Source organism: Odocoileus virginianus, chromosome 3, assembly GCF_023699985.2.
Source record: "Odocoileus virginianus isolate 20LAN1187 ecotype Illinois chromosome 3, Ovbor_1.2, whole genome shotgun sequence".
NCBI lineage: Eukaryota > Metazoa > Chordata > Mammalia > Artiodactyla > Cervidae > Odocoileus > Odocoileus virginianus.
This window is the reverse complement of record NC_069676.1, coordinates 58,433,110-58,454,151: the sequence shown is the minus strand read 5'-3', so window position 1 is coordinate 58,454,151 and position 21,042 is coordinate 58,433,110. Positions and strand designations below refer to the sequence as shown.

General features: G+C 40.1%; 1 long non-coding RNA gene across 4 annotated transcripts in view; it reads left to right on the top strand.

Moving 5' to 3' along the window:
• The window catches only part of LOC110132034 (uncharacterized), a 34,084-nt gene extending 19,403 nt beyond the window's left edge, over positions 1-14,681 (top strand). For all 4 annotated transcript variants that reach the window (XR_002312330.2, XR_002312333.2, XR_002312329.2 and 1 more), the window contains 3 exons: positions 4,622-4,887; positions 5,879-5,968; positions 11,942-14,681. This is a non-coding gene — a long non-coding RNA (uncharacterized lncRNA). The remainder of the gene's footprint in view (positions 1-4,621; positions 4,888-5,878; positions 5,969-11,941) is intronic.
• The last annotated feature ends 6,361 nt before the right edge of the window (positions 14,682-21,042 follow it).

Sequence of the window (21,042 nt, the reverse complement as noted above, 5' to 3'; positions counted from 1 at the left end):
AGGGGAATGATAACAGTGTAGGTTTTTCACAGTTATTTCAAAAGCCTGTGGTATTTGGCACAGAAAAGATATTCAGTAAAGTTATATTCTGGAACAGTTTATGTAATCACAGATACAGACCCCTATCGTTGCTGGTAAGCCAAAACTCACATAGTCATGACTTTAATCATCTATTTTGAAAATATTTAAAGTAATATAGAAGTATGGATTCCACAACTTTATTGAAATCAGCATCCCTCTTCCATTATTTGTATCACAAAACTTCTTGGAGACACCAATTTTTCACTCTTACACCAATTTTTCGTTGTTAGAGCAATTCTTTTTTCTCTTATCCATGTTACCCTGCCATCTCAGTCTCCTAGTCCATCTCTCTCCCCCTGTACTTCTCTGTCTAACCCTCAGTCTGCCTGCATGTTACAGCCCAGCATGTTACATCCCCAGCATGTTACATCCAACAACAACAACTTTGTGTCTGCCTGGTGGTTTACTTTGGCTCTGTGGGGCTGAGGAGGTCTTCTCAAGAGTATGCCCTGTCAAGGCTTCTCTGTTCTTATCTTCTCAGAGAATGTCGTTGGGGGCAGGGGAATTAGTACCAAATGAACAATGTGGATATAGGTAGGCAACCTCTATGAGTAATTTGTAAAGTAGTTTGTAAATTAGGAACTTCAGTTTTGATTTCCAGTGGATGGCGCTTCAAACTGCTAAAATAAAATCATTTTCTGTAGAAATCCAAACACTTTTCCCACTGAAGCACAGTCAACTATTAATATAAAATATTTTAATGAGGTTTCATCCTATAAGACAAAAATTTAGACCAGGTCCCAACTAATGAAGTGTCTTGACCTTTCATTACGTACTCTGTAAAGTATTATTATTACTTTATTGCCTTACTTGTTTCAAATACAACATTATTTAAACAACACTGAAATTTTGAGGAAACAGGGAAGGATAGCCACTCTTGAACACATTTTTTGTTGTTTTTGTTTGTTTGTTTGTTTAAGTAATTTCTCAATTCCTTTCAGTCTACTTGTAATAGACTTCCTGTTACATTATTGTGTTAGTGACCTGCTGAATTAGATGACCAAAGTGGGAATGCAAACATATGTTTCATTAAACCTACAAAATGAAGTCACAAGTTTGTGCAATAATTCTTCAAAAAGTATTTCCCTAAGGATTTCAAGGTAGATTGAAAACTTTTGTTTTGACACTTAGTGCTCTCTGTCAACTCAACCCCTAATTACCTTTGTGATGCAAGTTTCCCTCCCCAGTAGTGGTATCCTCTTGACCTTTGTGATGCAAGTTTCCCTCCCCAGTAGTGGTGTGCCTTTGACCTCCAGTCATCTACACAAAACCGCTTCTGGGCAGTTGCTTGTTTCATATTCCTCCAGCTGAAATAGTTCTCCTCTCTCACTTTGTTTCTAAAAAAAAGAAATAATGTTTGCGTTATTATTTTCATTCCCCTTTTTTCTACAAAGAATGTTCATTGTTTGTATTTAAACATATTTATCATATTATATACGAGCCATTGTTTGAGTCTCCATATCCATTTGAAGACCTGGTTTTAGTACTGAGTAGAAGGTGCAGTGTTGGCTAAAATGTGCCCTTAGAGTGTGGAAAAGCATCTAACGGGTTGAGAGGACCCAAACGGTCCCTCACCACATTGTTTGCACTTACCTCTTCTCTGGTGCCTCTCAGAGACAACAAGCAAACAGCAGTGGAGTTGCTCCATTCCATCTCCAAAACTCTGAACATTTTTGAAATATTATTTAAATACTATCTATATTCAAGAAAACCCAGGCCCAGCAGAAGAGAAAGATATTGAGTCTTTTTTCTATCTATACAAAATAAGGGATTACCACACATTTTGGGGGGTGTACGTGTGTGTGTGTGTGTGTGATGGAAGTTCTACCACTTATGGTGAAAATGACCCAATATTCTGAAGTAGCATCTGGGAATAGGCAGGGTAAGGTCCACTCTGATAGTGGGTATGGTTGGCCCTACCCAGCTTATGATGGAAGCCACTTTATCTCTACTCAATAATCCCAGAATCAGTTATTGTTATTTTAATTTTAATGGTGATGAAATCTTAGAATTTAAGAGGCTTTTGTTTGTTGGTTTGGTTGGTTGGTTTGGCTTGGTTGCTTTTCCTAAACAGGTTATCTAATTAGTTATAACTGTAGGCTAAGAGCTAGGATCAGAATCCCTGTTCTTTGCCAAGAAGACACTAAACAAATCTGTTAGCTTCCCTCTATCTCTTTTATCAACTATAAATGAGGATGATGGTACTCACCTTTCTCATAGCTTTAGCAGAGAAATCTGTAAAAAACAGAAAAATGTCTGGCAAAAGGGACTAAGATAAAAGTTTCAAACTGGCAGTCTGTTAGCCTTCCTAGGGCTATATACATGCATATATTTTCCAGTGGGATCACACACCACAAATAGAGCAATCTCTTGTTATCTGTACTCTCATAAATGTATTTGCTACAGTGACTTTCAGATATTGAAGATTGTGAAGGAGTGAGCCCTGCTAGAGAAAAGTGCTTACAGACAGAGGGAACTGAATTTTCAAAGTCCTCGAATTGAGATCATGTCTCACTTCCAAAGGGAAAACCTTGTAGTAATTCCACAGACTTCCAGTGAAAACATTTAAATTGTACTGTAACAGTCCAGGCAAGAGGACAGAGTGTGCTACAGTTATATTTCAGCTGTGCTTGAAGGAATAGCAACAGTGACTTGGCATTATTTGAAGGACACATAACAGGAGTAAGCCGTAACTAAACAACCTGCTTCACTGCCAGTGCTCCAGACACACTGACCTCCTTCCTGTTGATGACAATGCATGCTGTGTTCTTAAGACTTGGAACATGTTTGTCGTATAGTAGATGTCTTAGTCCATTCAGGTTGCTTTAACAAAAATGCCATAGACTGCTTAAAAACAAATTTATCCTCACAGTTCTAGAGGCTGGGAAGTCCAGGATCAAAATACTGGCCAATTCAGTGTCTCATGAGAGTCCTTTTCTTGAATCATAGATCGTGGTCTTCTCACTGGGTCCTCATAGTGCAGAAAAGGTGAGGGAGCCCTCTGGGTCATCGTTTACAAGGGCACTAATTTCATTCATGAGGACTCCACTCTTACGACCTAGTCGCCTCACAACAGCCCCCCCTCTAAATACTATCATTTTGGGTGCTAGTTTTCAACATAAGCATTTTGAAGGGAGACAAACTTTTCATCTATAGCTGTGTGTGTCCAGTAATAATTGGCTGAATGATTTGAATAAATAAAATCTCTCACACATGAGAGTGAGAACATGGAGATTTTGGTAGCTGAAGTTAAGTGTGCCTTAACATAAATTTTGTCAGAGCAGAGAACTTGACCTGGGATTCCATACAGCTAAGAAGGCAGTGCTTGGAAGAAAGGATGACCTGAGAGCTCAGCAGTAGTAATCTGAGAGTCTGAACATCTGTTGAGATTGAGAGAATGGAGATGAAATCAATAAGAATTCAGCTGTGAAAGGACTGAATCACCCACTGATTATGGCAGGTTAATTGACCTATGTAATGTCTTATTTGTGTTCATGATACCGTCCCTCTTTGTCGACCAGAAAGCTCCATGAATCAGACCTGCTGTTGCTGACCTGAGAGGAGGCTCTTGTGACATTGACGGCCATATCATTAGGGAGTGGGGTTATAAGAGCATTACTTTGGCAACTGATTCATAGTGAAAAGTCTATGGAGGAAAGTACAGATAAATTTTTAAGTTGCATTTGTCCCAAGAGTAAGACAAGTTCTGTGGGATCTTGAAAGTAGAATTCCAGAATATATGGTTTTTTCTTAAGCCAAGTATCATGACTCCATCAATAAAAATATCTTTTTTTCATAGATAAGAGCTAAATGAATCAAAATACAGAGTAATTTCTGCTTTTAAGTTATTATAAAAATCTTGGTTATCATCTAGAAATATGGTTCTCAAACTTAATTGCTTATTGTAATTATAGTAGGCGTCACTCCAGTCTGGCTGAATGTTTGGAGTTATGTAGGTGTGGACTTGGAATCCACGAATGTTTTCTAACCTTGAACTAATGCAAAAGGACCTTGAAAATTTTTTTTTTGGAGCAGTTTTCTGGAAGTAGCAAGTGATATTCTTGAATCCAAAAAGTTTCAAGAGTTCTGATTCCTGCTTTCTTGGGCTCAGGATTCTCTTAGACTATTTTGGTTGTTTTTGTATTTCTTTGCAAAGCTCCTTTTTCCCAGGGAATTTCTCAGTGAATCTGCTCTAACAGTTCAACATCTGTGGCAGTGCAATGACTTAATCAGAACTGTTCTCAACAAACCTCTGAGATTACTATAAATCGTAACACTCAACTTATTATTATTACCTTCTTTCCTTGACTATTTGTTAATACCTCATTCCTTCAAGATTTCTTATTCTTTTTCAGCTACCTTTGATCTCTTAGGGTAATCATTCATTCTGAGAAAATCATTTACAGAATCTTCTTCCTACCTAAGTTACATAAGAGATGGACAATCATTGTTTTTGGTTAGATGTCTAAAACCTAGGATCAAAACAATTTTTGGATGTTGGTTACTTAATTGAGCTCCTAGTCCCTCTCACATTTTACAGGATTAGGAAATTCGCCACACTTCCTCATCAAGAACAGCGATGCCAGAGTGGTCCATCTGGTGTGTTCGGCTGCAGGCTGGTACCTAGAACCTGAGGCAAGATGGGGAGATCCCTAAGGACAGAATTTAAAGCCACACTCTGAAAGTACCAGAGCAGGTGGAAACAGCATGTTCTCCAATGAGTCTTTAGTTCTGGTTAACTGTGACCTTTTTGGTCCTCAACCCCAGACTCAACCAGAAGAAGGAAATGACTATTTCTATTGGCAGGTTAGTTTCTATGTTATTACATCTCATTGCCTTAAGTGGTGTTTTATCAGCTGTGTTTCTTGTGTAATGTTGAATTTCTAATAGTACAGAAAATGATTGAGTCCCTGCACTATACTTTTTAGGCAACCTACTAATACCAAATTGAATTATTCTATTCAAAGGCTTACTTGGACTAGGGTTGTTAGCATATCTTTGCTACTAAGTGTGAGGTGTGATATTAAATTCAAAATAGTTTTTCTTGAGGTTGGGTTTCTTAACAGAGTCTGATTTTAAATAATGAATATAGTAATTGTTAACAGCAAATTGTTGACTGTCAACATGGTGAAGTCGCAGCTTTCTGTTATCCCTACATAATATTTTATTATGAATATTTATACTATGGAAATACATGGAATTTTTATTCCATGTATTTATTTTATTCATAATATTTATTCAATGACACAGTAAATAGTTAAATTATATTAAAATCATTGAAATGATTGTTTTGTCTGTAAGACACCAGGGAGGTGATTTAATTACTTTACTGGTTGATTTAAAATATTTTTATTCATAATATTTATTCATAATATTTATACAATGACACAGTAAATAGTTAAATTATATTAACTAATTCATAACATTTATTTATAATATTTATACATATTATTCATAATATTTATACAATGACACAGTAAATAGTTAAATTATATTAAAATCATTGAAATGATTGTTTTGTCTGTAAGACACCAGGGAGGTGATTTAATAACTTTACTGGTTGATTTAAAAATGGTAGGGGCATGTGTGGCATGATCAGATTAGTACTAGGCCACGCCCTCTAGTGTAGACAGGGGCTACAGTAAAGAAAGTGTTTTCCAAAACTAAAAGACAGAGAAATGGTAATATGCTTTAAGGTCAGCATGAACTAGATATCTGGCTCTTTTGAGAAATTGAGTATGTACTGACAGACAGTGCTACTTATCCTAATGGATGTCTCTATTTTCCTTCTTGACAGAAATAATAATATGGATAATTTTGAGTATTTTAACTGTGGTCTGCATTTCCATGGTTGTTTTCTTCACTGCGGTACAAGGAAGATCTAAACGTAAGTGGGCTGGGGCAATGTGATGACTGTCATTTGAGTTTGCCTATTGTTGGGCCTGGTGAAGTAAGGTGGTAACTTGGAAGAGTAAATGATTATCTAAAAGAGTTTTATATGTATTTAATAGAGACTGAAGGATTGGAAAGCAGGAATATGAAGGGTCATTTCTTGGTAGCACTACTTTGGTTAGGAATCTTGGTTTTATTTTGGCTGAATTACTTATTATTCTCAATCTTTCTGTTGTGAAAAGGATGTTATTGGCCCAATACAATAGATTCCCACGTGGACGTTAAACTTCAGCCTCCCTTAGTCTGCCTTCAGTTAAGAACAACGTAGGGGCCCTTTCCCTTAATTCTACCACCCTGAGTAGCCTGGTTCCCATAATGGAGCAGGTGAGACGTCCACCAGTGAAGTGTGGGACACCACTAGGTAACACTATAGCAAAAGACAAACTGTCACAAGAAGTTAAGTAGAAAGAAGCCCAAAATGTAGATACAACTCACTTTCAAATAAGGGGATAACTCCAGAGATAATTTAAACTTTCTCAAATGTTCTCCTGAAGAAAACTTTCCCCAGTGTTAATTTGGGGGAATACCTGATTAAATAAAGTTAAAATTTCTTATTTTAAAAGTAATCAGAGATATGAAATACAATATGAATTATGAATCTCTAAAAGCATTTAATTTCATGAATGAATATTTCAGAAAATGCTAAGTTAAAAACATATGAATGTCCATATTTTAAAAGTAAACATATAATGTGAAAAAATACTTCAGATGGAATGAATTAATTTTCTTTTTATATCCATGGATGATATTTATTTTCCATGTATTTCTGATCCTCCCAGTTAGGCATTATAAAGAATGCATAGTACTCTGAAAAAAAGTTTAGAAAAGACAGTCTGATAATTTTTTTCCCTAGCAATACTTTCTATGCATTATCAATCAGACAAAAGGTGAGGATCCCTCTTTGAGAATTGTAACAGGAGCCCCCAAATGGTAAGAATCCTAACACTTTCTTATTCCAGTAAAATTCCTGGAGCATATGAGACACTTGATTTATGTTACATTGAATTACATGTTGAACCCAATCCCTTATTTTCTACTTGGAGTAACTGAGGTCTAAAGACATTCACTGATGAATTTAGTCCTGTTAACAGAACTGAGATTGGGATTCTGAACACCCAGTTTCCAGTCCTGCAGTCCTTTTCTCTGCCATGATATCTATCTTAAGCAAGGACAATTTTGAATTGAAATACGATGTTGTTAATATTTGTGTTCAACGCTAGCTGCCAATTGGGACTGTTCTTCTTTCCATGGTCTAAGTAAATCTATGCCCAAAATGCTGCTGCATTTTCCTAATCTCAGTTCCTCCTAAATCTAATATACCTGCTATAGACCCGTACATTTCACAGTGCTGACTTTGTGCAGAGTGACAACTAGAAAATAGGTGAAGTCATCCTCAACAGTCACCCAGAAGGACATGACTTGGTATTGCCACTCATCACCCATTGAGGACTTCATACATTTAATTTGCCCAATTTGGCTAAATAGTTCATATTAAGCAAAACTTAACAGAACAGTGATGGGGTAAAGATCAGTGCTGTTTCCCTATCACACTTCTATAGGGAGAAACAATGTTCTGCAGTAAAATGACTCAAAACTCTTTAATCTGGGATTGATCCTTTTACCCAAGGCATAGTTTCTGTTGCATCTTTCTGAGGTTTGGTTTCTGGGTAGTTTGGTGCAAACCTCTCTCTGGCATTGTCCAAATTCTTTCTCTTCAATTTTGGAGGACATGAACATTTTCCATGGTGTGGGCTTGCCTGGCCTCAAGGATGAATGTGCTTGGAGAGCACCTGTTGGATTAGAGCATTTATTCTTCCCTCCCTAAGACTCTTCTTTTATCTAACACATCTCCAAAATTGTCCAACCTTTGTTACTTTGGAATTAACACTTGGAACGTTTCTTTATTCCCAATTTTTGTCTGCATTTTTCCATAGAGCCTTCATATTTTATTCAAAAGCTTTGTTTTCATAGTCTAGCTCATAAAAACCATATTGAACAATTTTTAAAATATTTTCCCTCTCCCTCCCTCCTTCCCTTGCTTCCTTCCTTCCTCTCACCTTCTCTCATCCACAGCCAAGTTGGTATGAAAAAGCCCATTTTCCCTTTAACCACATATTCAATTGAACGCACATCACAGGTAGTTTATGATCTAATCATCTGTTTGCCATGAATAATATTACCATTTTGATATCTAGACTCACAATCTTATAACTTTTAAGACATAATCAAAATAAATTTCTCTATGGAACTTACTGAGACCACTTCCAGGAATTCAGAGTATACTTCACTTTGCTAATTGTAGTAGCAGAGAGCTAGTAATTACTCATACTTGTGTGCTGTTTTTTTCCTATCTCTTCATTTCTCTGTGTCTTCTGAATTTCCATGTTCTACTAGGAACATCTTCATCATAGTTAACCTTGTTCTGAAAATCTGTAATTCCCATCTTTTTACTCTTCATCAATCTCTCTAATATGCTTATTTTTAACTAGAGTAAAATTACAGACATTTCAGTACATTGAGTTTCTACCACGATTTGGCTATTGAAACAGTAAATTTTGGCAGAATATTTTTGTCATAGTCTTTGGCCTCTTTTTTTCACATTGCATAGTTTTATTACCAATAACAGTTTATATGTCTGACAGTGGTGGAAATATGACTCAAACTTCTGGATACTTTCTGATCTGTCCATTCAAATCCTGTCTCTCAGTTGTTGAAAAATATGGATTCTTTTCCTTTCTCTTAAAATTATCTTTACTGTTTTTTGTGCTAGAAGTATATGAAAGTTAAAGTCTCCTGGGGATTAGAGTTGATATTGTCAGGTTTCCATCAGTGCAATAATAAATTCCACTTGAATGAACCATCATATAGTTGATTTATCAGAACAGTGGAGACCACTACTGTGGTCAAAACTTCATCCACATTGATTCCAGTTTGTAATACAGGTTCTTCTCTTTTCCTTCCCTTACTGGGTTCTTTTACTGAGCTTCTCTTGCCGGTGTGTGATACTGATTCCTGCCATCCATATCAAATCCTTTCCTTAGGTGAATCAACTCTCTTGGGGAGGTGGGTGAAAACGTGGTTTGGTAGCTTTGGTGCTCTCCAGTCAGGCTCCAAGAAGCTTGGCTCTAGAGTAATAAATCATCCCAGTTTTCCTGGGACTAGCCTGGTTTCAGTAATGAAAGTCATGTATCTCCGGAAACCTTTACATGATATGAAAATCCCCAGTTTTCTATCATAGGTACAGAAGGTTGGAGGAAAACAAAACTAATGCAACAGCCCCACCAAACAGGTTTGAAAGCAATATTTTTAATGCCAGATGAATACAGCATAGATTATCTACCTTTTTTAGTCACTGTCACTGTTTTTTTTTCCCCCTGATTACTGATATTGGCAATCATGATTTGCAGTTCACAGTGATGAATCACCTATTGTTGCATCGGTCTGAGTGATATGACTTTTGTGCATGTAAATGCATTGTAATCATGAGCATTACCCATCAGTCTTTCACTTTTGTCAGTCAATTGTTGTGCATTGTGTTGAGATAGTGCTAAAGTTCTTTGAAAGAATATTGGCTGATGTTTCTTAAATTTGATAGTGAAAACTCAGAGCTCTAAGAAGCTCAGTGAACTGAAAGCATGAAAATCATGAAGAAAATGACACAATCACACTGTGATTAAATCTAATGATAAAAGGAAAATCTGGAGTCCAGAAACACAAAAAAGATGCATTATTCTTATCCTGTAATAAGAATTACAGCAGACTTGTCAGTGGAAAAAAATGCATGTCAGAGGAGAGTAAGGGTAACTTCTTTTAAGTATTAACAAAAATTTTTTTAATCTGTCAGTCTACAGTCTACCCACCAGAAATAAATTTCATACACAAAGGTAAAATACTTACTCATCCCTACAAAAGGTTAAAGAATTAATTGCCAAAAGAGCTTCACTGAATGTCAAAGGAAAGCCTGTAATCTCAAGGAAATAGAGCATGTGGAAATCTAGATTTGTACAAGAAATGAAATTCATTGAAAACAAATCTAGAACAAATATAGGACTTTTTTCCTCTTACAATTTAAATCTCTTCAGGAAATAATTGACTATTTAAAGCTAAAAATGACATTTATAGTTTTATGATGTATACAGAAATGAGTGATAAGAATAGTACTTAGACAAGAATGAGGTAAATGGAGGTGTATTATTATATGGTCCTCAAAGTGCCATGAAGTTTAATATTGCTTGAAGGTGGTCTGTATTTAAAGATGTATACTATAAATAGTTATCTAAGAAGTCATCATAATGTAAAGCAAAATTATAAAACATAATTAAAAATAGTCTAATAGGAAAAAGAATGCAAAGAGGTAAGCAAGCACAAAACAAATAGAAAGGTGTTACACACAAGCATGTCAATAGTAACATTACACATAAATGGTCCAAAGTGAAAGTGAAAGTCGCTCTGTCACATCCAACTCTTTGTGACCCCATGGACTATATAAAAAGTCCATGGAATTCTCCAGGCCAGAATACTGGAGTGGGTAGCGTTTCCCTTCTCAAGGGGATCTTCCCAACCCAGGGATCGAACCCAGTAGGACACAGTAGATTTAACATGACTCTCATCCAACTTCACCTAATTGACAGTTATAGGACATCCCACAACACAATAGCAGAGTACAAATATAACTTTTTCTCAAGTGCCTATAGACCATTTACAAAGTATCATTTTACATTATGTATCATAAAATTAAGAGATTTCAGCAAAATATAAGATACGTGCCTTATTCATATCCTTGTTAGCATGAAACTACTGTGGAAAAAAAAATCATTAGTGTGGGATCCTTAATGGAATCCTGGAAGAAAAAAGGACTTTTGTGGCAAAACTGATGAAAAACAAATGAAAGTTTTAGTTTAGTTAGTAATATTGTTACCAATGTTAATTTCCTTGTTATGATCATTGTACTATATATTAAGATATTAACATTAGGGGAGGCTGGGTGAGGAGTATATGGAAACTCTCCACTATTTTTGCAACTTTACTGTAGGTCAAAATAAGGTTTTTTAAAATGTAAGTCAGTTTTTGCCTATTAGCTTTTGTGCATTGCTGCCATAGTTAAGGTAGTAAGAAAGACTTAGGTTACAAACCTAGGTTATCACTTATTACCTATGTAACTCTGGGTAAGTTGCTCAAGTCCTCTGAACCTTTGTTTTCTTAATTTGTAAAACAGATGTTGATACCTTAATTATAAAATTGTTAAGAGAATTAGGTATGTAGGTTATGGGCCAAGTATGCTTGGCACACAGGAGGCGGCCGCAGACTGTTTTTCTTCCCACTGCACAGTTGAGTTGATCTGTGTGCTATGCCCCTATTCTTTTGGAGCCCATAGTCCAGACAGAAAAACGTTCTGATCATCTCAGCTTTACTGCACATGATTTCCTATCCTAGGACACTTCTCAGTCTACCTTGTACTGTTTGTGATTCAGCATTAATGATTCTCATGAGCAGGCAAAGAGAGTAACAGAGAAGATGACTATATACTCTACTATACAGTGAACTCCTTGAGAATAGGATTAGTGTTTTTCACTTCCCAGATTCACCACCCAGACCTGAGTATAGGGCTTTTCACAATTGTATTGAAGTCAGTGGAAAGTAAGAAAGGAAGAGAAATCTGAGCACACACCCAGTGGATGAGGCTGTGGCCAATGGCTTTTTGTTTTCTCTTGGCTTTCCATTGAAGGAGGATCTGTGTCCCCTACTTCCTGGGCTGCTGTAGTCTTTTCCCTTCTTTTTCACTCCTAGTGGTTCTGTGCCAGGCAAAGGGCCAGTAGAAGGATGATGTTAAGAGTTGATTTGTCTTCTTCCAGTAATAAGATGATGCCTTTTATCAGGAGTTCTGTCATTTTCCTTTCTTTTCCTCTAGACTTCAGCATGGTTTGGGAGACCTTCTGGCGTCCATCCTGTTAATCGTTCAGCTTTCAGTCTGCAAACTTGAGATGAGGGATCCCACCACTGGAACTTTAGCTGTTCTGATACAGGCTTGCTGGTGGTATCTTCTCCTGCAAGCACCACACCCATGCTGCCTTCTAGGGAGAGACTGGCACCTCCTGCCGACATGCTGAATTGCCCTCTGAGGACAAGGAGATGCTCACAGGCCTTGCTACCTCATAGGTGGGTAAATGCTGGAAGCACCTGCCTGGCCGTGCTGGCTCTGCTTCCTCCTGGATCCATGAAGGCTGCTCCTGCCAGTGCTGGTGGATTTGCCCTGGGCGTGAAGACTTGGTGGATGCTGTGCCATAGTACCTGCCATGGCTCCCGTTGCTGCTGCCTCCCCTGCCCCTGCTGCCACCCTCTGTCAGGTTATCACAGGCTTCATGATGGCGAGAGTATGTGCTCCCATAAGAGTGCTAGGAGGACTCTTAGATTCCTCACTCCCCATTAAGCATAACCGGAAGAGATGGCTTTAAATATCTCAGAGATGGTATGAAGTCAACCTGATGCTGACCTGACCTTGGTGTTCTTCTCGTAGATATTCATGGCCTGTGCTGAGGGGGAGAAACAAATAGAGGAGAAAATGAGTGAAAGACCTCTCCCTCTCCCTTGAATAACTCAAGGGCTTACAATTAGAAGAATTTTTTATGTCAAGTCCAATCTCTCTTAACACCCTGTCATATGGTAGTGATTCATGTTTTGCTTGAACAGTTCGAGTTAAAAAGAGCACAAGTGAATGTCCTCATACACCTTTATTTTTGTGCACTTTTTGTTCATACAGCTGCAGAATAGATTCCAAAGGCAGTTCATGTTTTCACATGAGCCTGACAGCACCAACTGCTTTGTAGGAGCAAAGCACCATGGCTCCATTTTCCAGATTTTCTGCCGAATCTTAGGTAGACTCTTCTTGTCCTCTGCCTCAAAGGCAGCTAAATCCACTCTGTCCCAGCTGGGATGGCCTGAGCACTGCTAGAGCTCTTCTCTGATAGTCTCAGGAGGTTTTTCCAGTAAATGGAAAGATCTCCAGCACTTAAAGAGCAACACTGCTGCTGCTGCTGCTGCTGCTGCTAAGTCGCTTCAGTCGTGTCCGACTCTTATGTGACCCCATGGACTGCAGCCCACCAGGCTCCTCTGTCGTGGGATTTTCCAGGCAAGAGTACTGGAGAGGGATGCCATTGCCTTCTCCGAAAGAGCAACACACCTGAAGGTAAAAAAAGCAACTGGTGGCAACTTTCAGATGGAGATGTTGCCTGTGGATTGATTGCCTGTAGAGGTTTGGGCCTGTGGATTGATATCTTAAGTTCAAACAGGGCTGTTAACCCTTGGCCTAGCCTTATTCTACTCGCTCTGTTCAAAGAGGGACATCCTGTGCATCCTACTTCACTTCTCACATCCACCTCTTTTTCTTGACAGTCCAAGCCCTAATTTGGATTAAGTACATTAAGTACATCACTGATCTCATTATATTAGTCACCCAGTCGTGTCTTGACTGTTTTTGACCTTGACTGTTTTTGTAGCCCACCAGGCTCCTCTTCCATAGGACGGCTCCCTACCATCTGCTAAAAGAAGTACATGCAAATCCCTCCCTCCCTCTGGCATGCAAGGCCCATTGAACATCCCCTGTTACCTTGTCTGGTGTTACCTTCCACAGTCCCCCTTATATACTCAGTCGAAGGTCTCTTCCTCCACAAAGGCTCTGGGGCCATGTCATATCTCTCCTTCCTTTGAATCCATGCCATATTTGGGGGTCCTGCCACAGAGACCCCCTAACAGCTTCAGTTCCACATTGGAGTGTATTCTTTGCATCGCTGTCTTTGTTCTGCTCTATGATTCTTAAAGCGAGGGCCCGAAATGCCTAAACTCACCTGGTCAGCTCTAAGGTCTTTGTAGGCTCGAGCCATTTGAACCATGTAATGCAGCAACACAGATTTGTAGCTTAAGGCTATCTTTTGTGAAGACAGCTGAAAAGACACATTTTATCTTGTCCCAGTTTCCTTATCAACCTCATAAGGATCCGTTTCCCTAGCACCTACAAGCACAGTGTCTGGTGAACGCAGTGAACCCATACATAGTGCCCTTTTAGACAAAGGGGCCCTCTGGGCAGACATAGCCCCTCAGGCAGTCTAGCTAGTAGATCAGTGCCCTTTCCTCCGGGTTGAGGCAAGCCAGCACTGTGATGACTACGCAGCTTGGTGAAAGAAATGCAGCCTGGATTGTGTACTCTTACCCTCACCTCTGAGCCAGGTCAGCCAGGTGCCCTTGTGCAGTGAGCTACCTGCAGAACTGTGTGGGACAGCCTTGTTAGTCACTCAGTCATGTCTGACTCTTTGTGACCCCATGGACTGTACAGCCTTCGAGGCTCTCCTGTCCATGGGATTTTCCAGGCAAGGATACTGGAGTGGGTTGCCATTTCTTTCTCCAGGGGATCTTCCCGACCCAGGGATCGAACCCGGGTCTCCTGCATTGCAGTCAGATGCTTTACCTACTGACTCACAAACCTCAGACTTGAATTCCGCCACCCTTCCCTACCTCCAGGCCTACTCAAGTTCACTTGCTCATCAATCTGAGCAGCTTAGCTTTACTTGTAGACCAGAGGTCAGCCAACCATGGGCTATATCCAACCCACTACCTGTTTTGGAAATAAAGTTTTACTGGAAAACAACTTTCTTTTACATGTTTTCTATGGCTGTTTCTGTGCCACCGAGGCAGAGTTGAGTGTAACAGAGACCATATGGCTTCACAAAGACTAAAATATTATCTTGCCTTTTACAGAAAAACTTTGCCTACCATGTCCAAAACCTCTGTGTGTCTGGAACTTAGTTCACCAGAAGCACCTCCAAATCCCATGTATTTTATGTTATTACCGAGAGTCTACTTGTGATTTGTCTCTGCTCTTCTGTCCAAACAACCTGAGCAAGGGTATTATGTTCCTTAGGGCTTCTGGGGATCACCTACCTAGTATGAAATCCATCGTCGCTCCTTACTAGCCTGCAGCCTTGAGAACCTCACTTTACGCAGGCATAAGCTGGAGATGGTAGAATATGTGCAGCATATGAGTTAATATCAGTTCCAGCATAGATAGATCCAGTAGGATGTTAAGTAGATGGGAGTGGGTTTCAGCAGCTTCCTTTGTAAGAAGTGCATGGAGAATTTGGCATAGGGTACCGAATGTGTGTGGATCCTAACCACAGGCAAAGGAAGGTGGAACTTGCTGGTTCAGCGCTTCCTTGTCTGGGTCCAGTTCCATTACTGCCACATTTTGGACCCACCACCTTGGGGCTCCCTTGTGCTTTCCTATGCACATACCTCACACTAATCCCCTTTTAGCCTCAAACCCCCAGAGAGCAGGACAGCCCACAGCAACTGAGGATGGAATGGGGTCAGTGATTGTGGACTGCTTGGCCTATTGTACCAGAGATGATCGAGCCCATGGATGCAGATTGGTCCCCACTCAGGGTGTGGAACCATGGTGGGCAGTCTGTAGGGCCATCCTCTAGCCTGATACACCAGTTCCCTGCAGCCTTTGCTGTACGCTGCAATGTGAGCAGCCGACAGCAATGCTGCAACTGTTTGGCGCTCTCAGGAGCCTCCTCAGCCTAAGCCACTGTGGCTGGCTGCTTTTAATCCTCTCTTGTCCACTGTGAACTGTCACCATCTCACACCCATTTGTCCTTGGCCCCAAACAACCTCCCTCCCCCAAAACATAGTGCCACCCTGCAATAGACCCTGTGACCCTCTGGAGGGATATGGGAGCCTAAATCTACTCTTCCAAGGTTCTGGAAGGAGGGAGATATTAATGGAACTCACAAGGTATGCTGCATTCAACATTTGGATCCACCACAAGCAGTAGGCTTATTGCCAGTCACAGGTCAGTGATAATGAAGTGAACACAGATCTGGGGGCCTCAGGAAGAATACCGTGGGGCCATGGGTCAGGAGGCAAAAGTTGTGTAAGATTGCTAGAAATTACCACATAGACCGGAGGATGTGTTGAGAATGGAGTCAGCAGGCATCAAGTCACAGAAGGCATTTTAAGGCCAAAGGGTAACAGAGGAGTTTATAGCAAGGCTGTGACAAATGATATTTAGGTTTTAGGAAAAGGGTTCCAGTAGCTTCTTGAAAAAATGGCTTTAAGAGGAAAGTCTGTGGAATCTGACCAGTGGCTCCACAACAGTCTAGGCAAGATATAGTGACCTGATTTAGGACAGTAATTGTTGAGAGAAAAGAAGAGGTGCCAAATTCAAGAATCATAAAGGGATTAAATCAACAAGACATGGTGATAAATTAGATGGGGTGGTGAAAGCATGTATCTTGGGGCTTAGAGAAAAGTGGGGACTAAAGAACTTTCTTCTCTGGTACAGGAAGAAAAGATGGTTTAGGCAGAAATGATTTGGAGAAGTCAAGAGAAGACATTTGCCTAATGCCCTCCATTTTTTCTAAACCCAAGAATTCTTTTTAATTTATTTTTAATTGGGGAATAATTTTGCAATACTGTGTTGGCTTCTTCCACACAGCAATGTGAATCAGCCATGACCATACATGTGTTCCCTCCCTGTTAAACTTCCCTCCCACCGCCAACCCCATCCCACCCCTCCAGGCTGTCAGAGTAGTACTGAGTTGAACTCCGTGTTATATAGCAACTTCCTACTAGCTATCTCTTTTACATATAGTAATGTATATGTTTCAGTGCTTCTCTGTCAGTTTGTGCCACCCTCTCCTTCCCTCACTGTGTCCTAAGTTTGTTCTCTATGGTTGTATCTCTATTCTTGCCCTGCAGATAGGTTCATCAGTACCTTTTTCCTAGATTCCAAATATAAGCATTAATATACGACACTTGTTTTTCTCTTCTGATTCACTTCACCCTGTGGCTCTAGGTTTGTCCACCTCACTAGATCTGACCCAAATGCATTCATTTTATGGCTGTATAATATTCTGTTGTGTATATGTACCACAACTTCTTTATCCAGTCATCTGTCGATGGACATCTACATTGCTTCCATGTGCTAGCTGTTATAAATATTGCTGCAGTAAACATTGGGGGGTACATGTTAGACCCAAGAATTCTTAACCTGAGGTCCATAAGGCCCTTAGCAGTCTATGAATGGAATTCAAGGAGTCCATAAAGTTGGCGGGGAACATTTACATTTTTATCTTCTCTTTTTGGTATGAATGTAAATTATTGATTTTAAAAAGTACTTACATAATGCTTAGCGTATTCTAGTTACTGTTCTGTATCCTTGAACGCATTCTTTAATCTTCATAACAAATATATGATGTTAGTAACTGCTGCTGTCTCTTTTTTACATTAGAGGGAAATATGTTATTCATCTATTGCTACATAGCAAATTATTCAAAACATACTGACTTTGGACAACACACATTTATCATCTCACAGTTTTAGGGCATAGGAATTTGGGCATGCCCTCAGTCTTTCACAGGGCTGCAGTCAAGGTGTTAGCCAGTTCCAAGGACTCGTCTGAAGACTTGGTTGGGAAGGGATCTGCTGCCAAGCTCACGTATGTTTTTGTTGGATCCAGTTCCTTAAGGGCTGCTGGGCTGTGGACCTCTGTTCCTTGCTGGCTATTGGCTGGTTGGCAATCTCATTTACTTGTGGGCCTCTTCAGCGTGTCAACTTGCTCCATCAAACTAAGAAAAACAAGTTTGCCAGCAATATAAAAGCCATAATATTCTGGAACCTAGTGGAAGTATTATCTCCTCATCATTGCTTCTGTTGGTGAGACACAAGTTACTCAAAAGGATGGGATTATGTTAAGACTGACTAGAAGAAGGCAGGGATCACTAGGGGCCACTATATTTTTATTTTTATTTTAATTGGAGGCTAATTACAATATGTGATGGTTTTGCCATACATTCACATGAATCAGCCATGGGTGTACATGTGTTCCCCATCCTGACCTTCCCTCCCACCTCTCTCCCCATCCCATCCCTCAGGGTCATCCCAGTGCACCAGCCCTGAGCATCCTGCCTCCTACATCGAACCTGGACTGGTGATCTATTTCACATATGTTAATATACATGTTTCAATGCTATTCTCTTAAATCATCCCACTTTCACTTTCTCCTACAGAGTCCAACAGTCTGTTCTTTACATCTATGTCTCTTTTGCTGTCTCGCATACAGGGTTATCGTTACTATCTTTCTAAATTCCATATATATGTGTTAGTATACTGTATTGGTGTGTTTCTTTCTGACTTACTTCACTCTGTATAATAGGCTCCAGTTTCATCCACCTCATTATAATTGATTCAAATGTATTCTTTTTAATGGCTGAGTAATATTCCATTGTGTATATGTACCACAGTTTTCTTATCCGTTCATCTGCTAATGGACATCTAGGTTGTTTCCATGTCCTGGCTATTGTAAACAGTGCCGTGATGAACATTGGGGTACACATGTCTCTTTCAATTCTGATTTCCTCAGTGTGTATGCCCAGCAATGGGATTGCTGGGTTGTATGGCAGTTGTATTTCCAAATTTTTAAGGAATCTCCACACTGTTCTCCGTAGTGGCTGTACTAGTTTGCATCCCCACCAACAGTGTAAGAGGGTTCCTTTTTCTTTGTACCCTCTCTAGCATTTATTGTTTGTAGACTTTTTGATAGCAGCTATTCTGGGGGCCACTTTAGAACCTACCTCCTGCAGGAACAGAGGCCCAGAGGGGACTGTTGCTTACCCAAGATTACACAGCTAAGGGGCAGTGTCAGGATTCCAAACTGAACAAGGCAACTCTAGAGTCTACATTCCCGCTGAACAGTGCTCCTTCTTATGATTTAAATTGGATGTACCAGCGTATGTGTTGAATTTTCTGAAATTGTGGATAAATATTTCCTGGGAGAAGGAGAGAGTGGATAAGATATTAACTCTTTATCAGGTATGTAATCTGCAACTATTTCCTTCTAGTCGTAGGTTGCCTTTTCATTTTACTGATGGTTTCCTTTTCTGTGCAGAAACTTTTTAGTTTGATGTAGCTCCACTTGTTTATTTTTGCTTTTGTTGCATTTGCTTTGGCTGTCAAATCTAAAAAATCATCGCCAAGACCAGTGTCTATGTTCTCTCCTAAGAGTTTTATGGTTTCAGGTTTCACATTTAAATCTTTCATCTATTTTGAGTTAATTTTTGCGCATGGTGTAAGATAGTGGCCCGGGTTCACTCTTTTGTGTGGCTGTCCAGTTCTGCCAGCAGTATTTACTGAAGAGACTGTCCTTTCCCCTTTACCACTAGGGCTTCCCAGGTGGTTCTAGTGGTAAAGAACCTGCCTGGCAATGCAGGAGATGTATGAGACGTGGGTTTGCTCTCTGGGTCGGGAAGATCCCCTGGAGAAGGGTATGGCAACCCACTCTAATATTCTTGCCTGGAGAATCCCATGGACAGAGGAGCTGGTGGGCTACGGCCCATGGAGCCACAAAGAGTCAGACGTGACTGAAGCAACTTAACATGCACACACATCCTTTCCCCACTGTGTATTCTTGCCTCTCTTGTTGTAAATTAATTCACCTTACATGTGTGGTTTATTTTCTACGCTCTTTTCTGCTCCATTGATCTGTGTCTGTTTTTATGCCAGTACTGTACTACTATGATTACTGTAGCTTTGTAGTACAGGGATCATGATGGCACCAGCTTTGTTGTTCTTTCTCAAGATTGCTTTGGCTATTATGGGTCTTTCATGGTTCCATACATGGGGAAATGAGACTCCTTGGTGAGGCAGGTAGTCAGTGAACAGCAGAGCCAGAACTGGAACCTGTCGCCCTGGTGCAAAGCTCTGGCTTTCCATTCAGGGCTCTGGGAGAAGCCGGACACAGACTGTGTGAAATAAGACCTGAACTCCTTGCTGTGCCCTCACTTCCCAGACCTCCCTGGAGATCTCCTTAAAAGTTGTCTGGAACTTAGCAGCAGAGAGAGGGGCAGGGGAAACAGAGGAGTGAAGAAGGGACAGAGATGCGAGAGTGGTGCATGGAGAAAAAATGGAGCAGATGGGAAAACAGAGGAGACCCGACAGGGTGAAGTGGGAGGGTCGTGGGCAGTGCAAGAAATCATATCTCAGGTCTGAACTGCATTGCTCAAAGCCCCACACGTGACATCCAGTGGTCACACTGAACCCACCATCTCTAAAGCTGACCAGTCTGAGCAACCCTAACTTCAGTCTGTCCAGCCAGGTGGGTTGTAGAGAGTTGTGTAAAGTTTCCATCAGTTTATCAGCAGTACCTTTGTCAAGCTTCTTTTTTAAAAATCACATTTGGTTAACACATGACAGTCATTGTGCCCTGTCTTCAACATTTAATATCATCCAACTCATCCATACCCACAGCACTCACAGTGAGGTTACCCGAGTCAAGCCATAGGGACACGTTCCAGTCTAAGCCTTAAATCAGGATGAGCCAGTGCTCTGGAGAAAACATATGAACTGCTAAGTCCTCTTCTTGTCCTGAGTTGGTCATCCTGGCACCTTGCAGGAGCATTGTTTCCAGCTGTTAGGGTTATGAATTCTCCCACACTGGGACCAAGATGAGTCCATTCCCACTACAGAGAGAATGACATTAGCTGCCTGAACAACTGACTTGGTTGGGATTAGAAGTAGAGACTCAAACACCATGGAAACTCAGAGTCACAGAACCAGCAAACTTAAGCTAGGCAACAGAGTTCATCTGAGAATGCCTTGCCTTTACTTCAGGACATAAGGACATTTTTTCCTGATCAAGGGTTTATTTTATCTTTGTTATAATACTGATTTAGTGAAAATGAGTGTATTGTCACAAAAAACAAAAATATGCCATTATTCAATGGCTGCTGCCATTTAAGCTGAAACAATTATTATATATTCCTAGCGAACTGAACTTTTTACAGTTCTAAAGTGTCTTTTCATAAGTCTAGTTATTCTTTATTCCACAAAGCCTATTCTGACTAATTTTAGCACAGTACCCAAGTTTTCCTTTTGTCAGACTTTATATGGGGCTTTCTTCCTGCAACTGAAATAACTTTTTAGTTTGCTTTGTATTTATGTTACTTCCCTGGTGGGTCT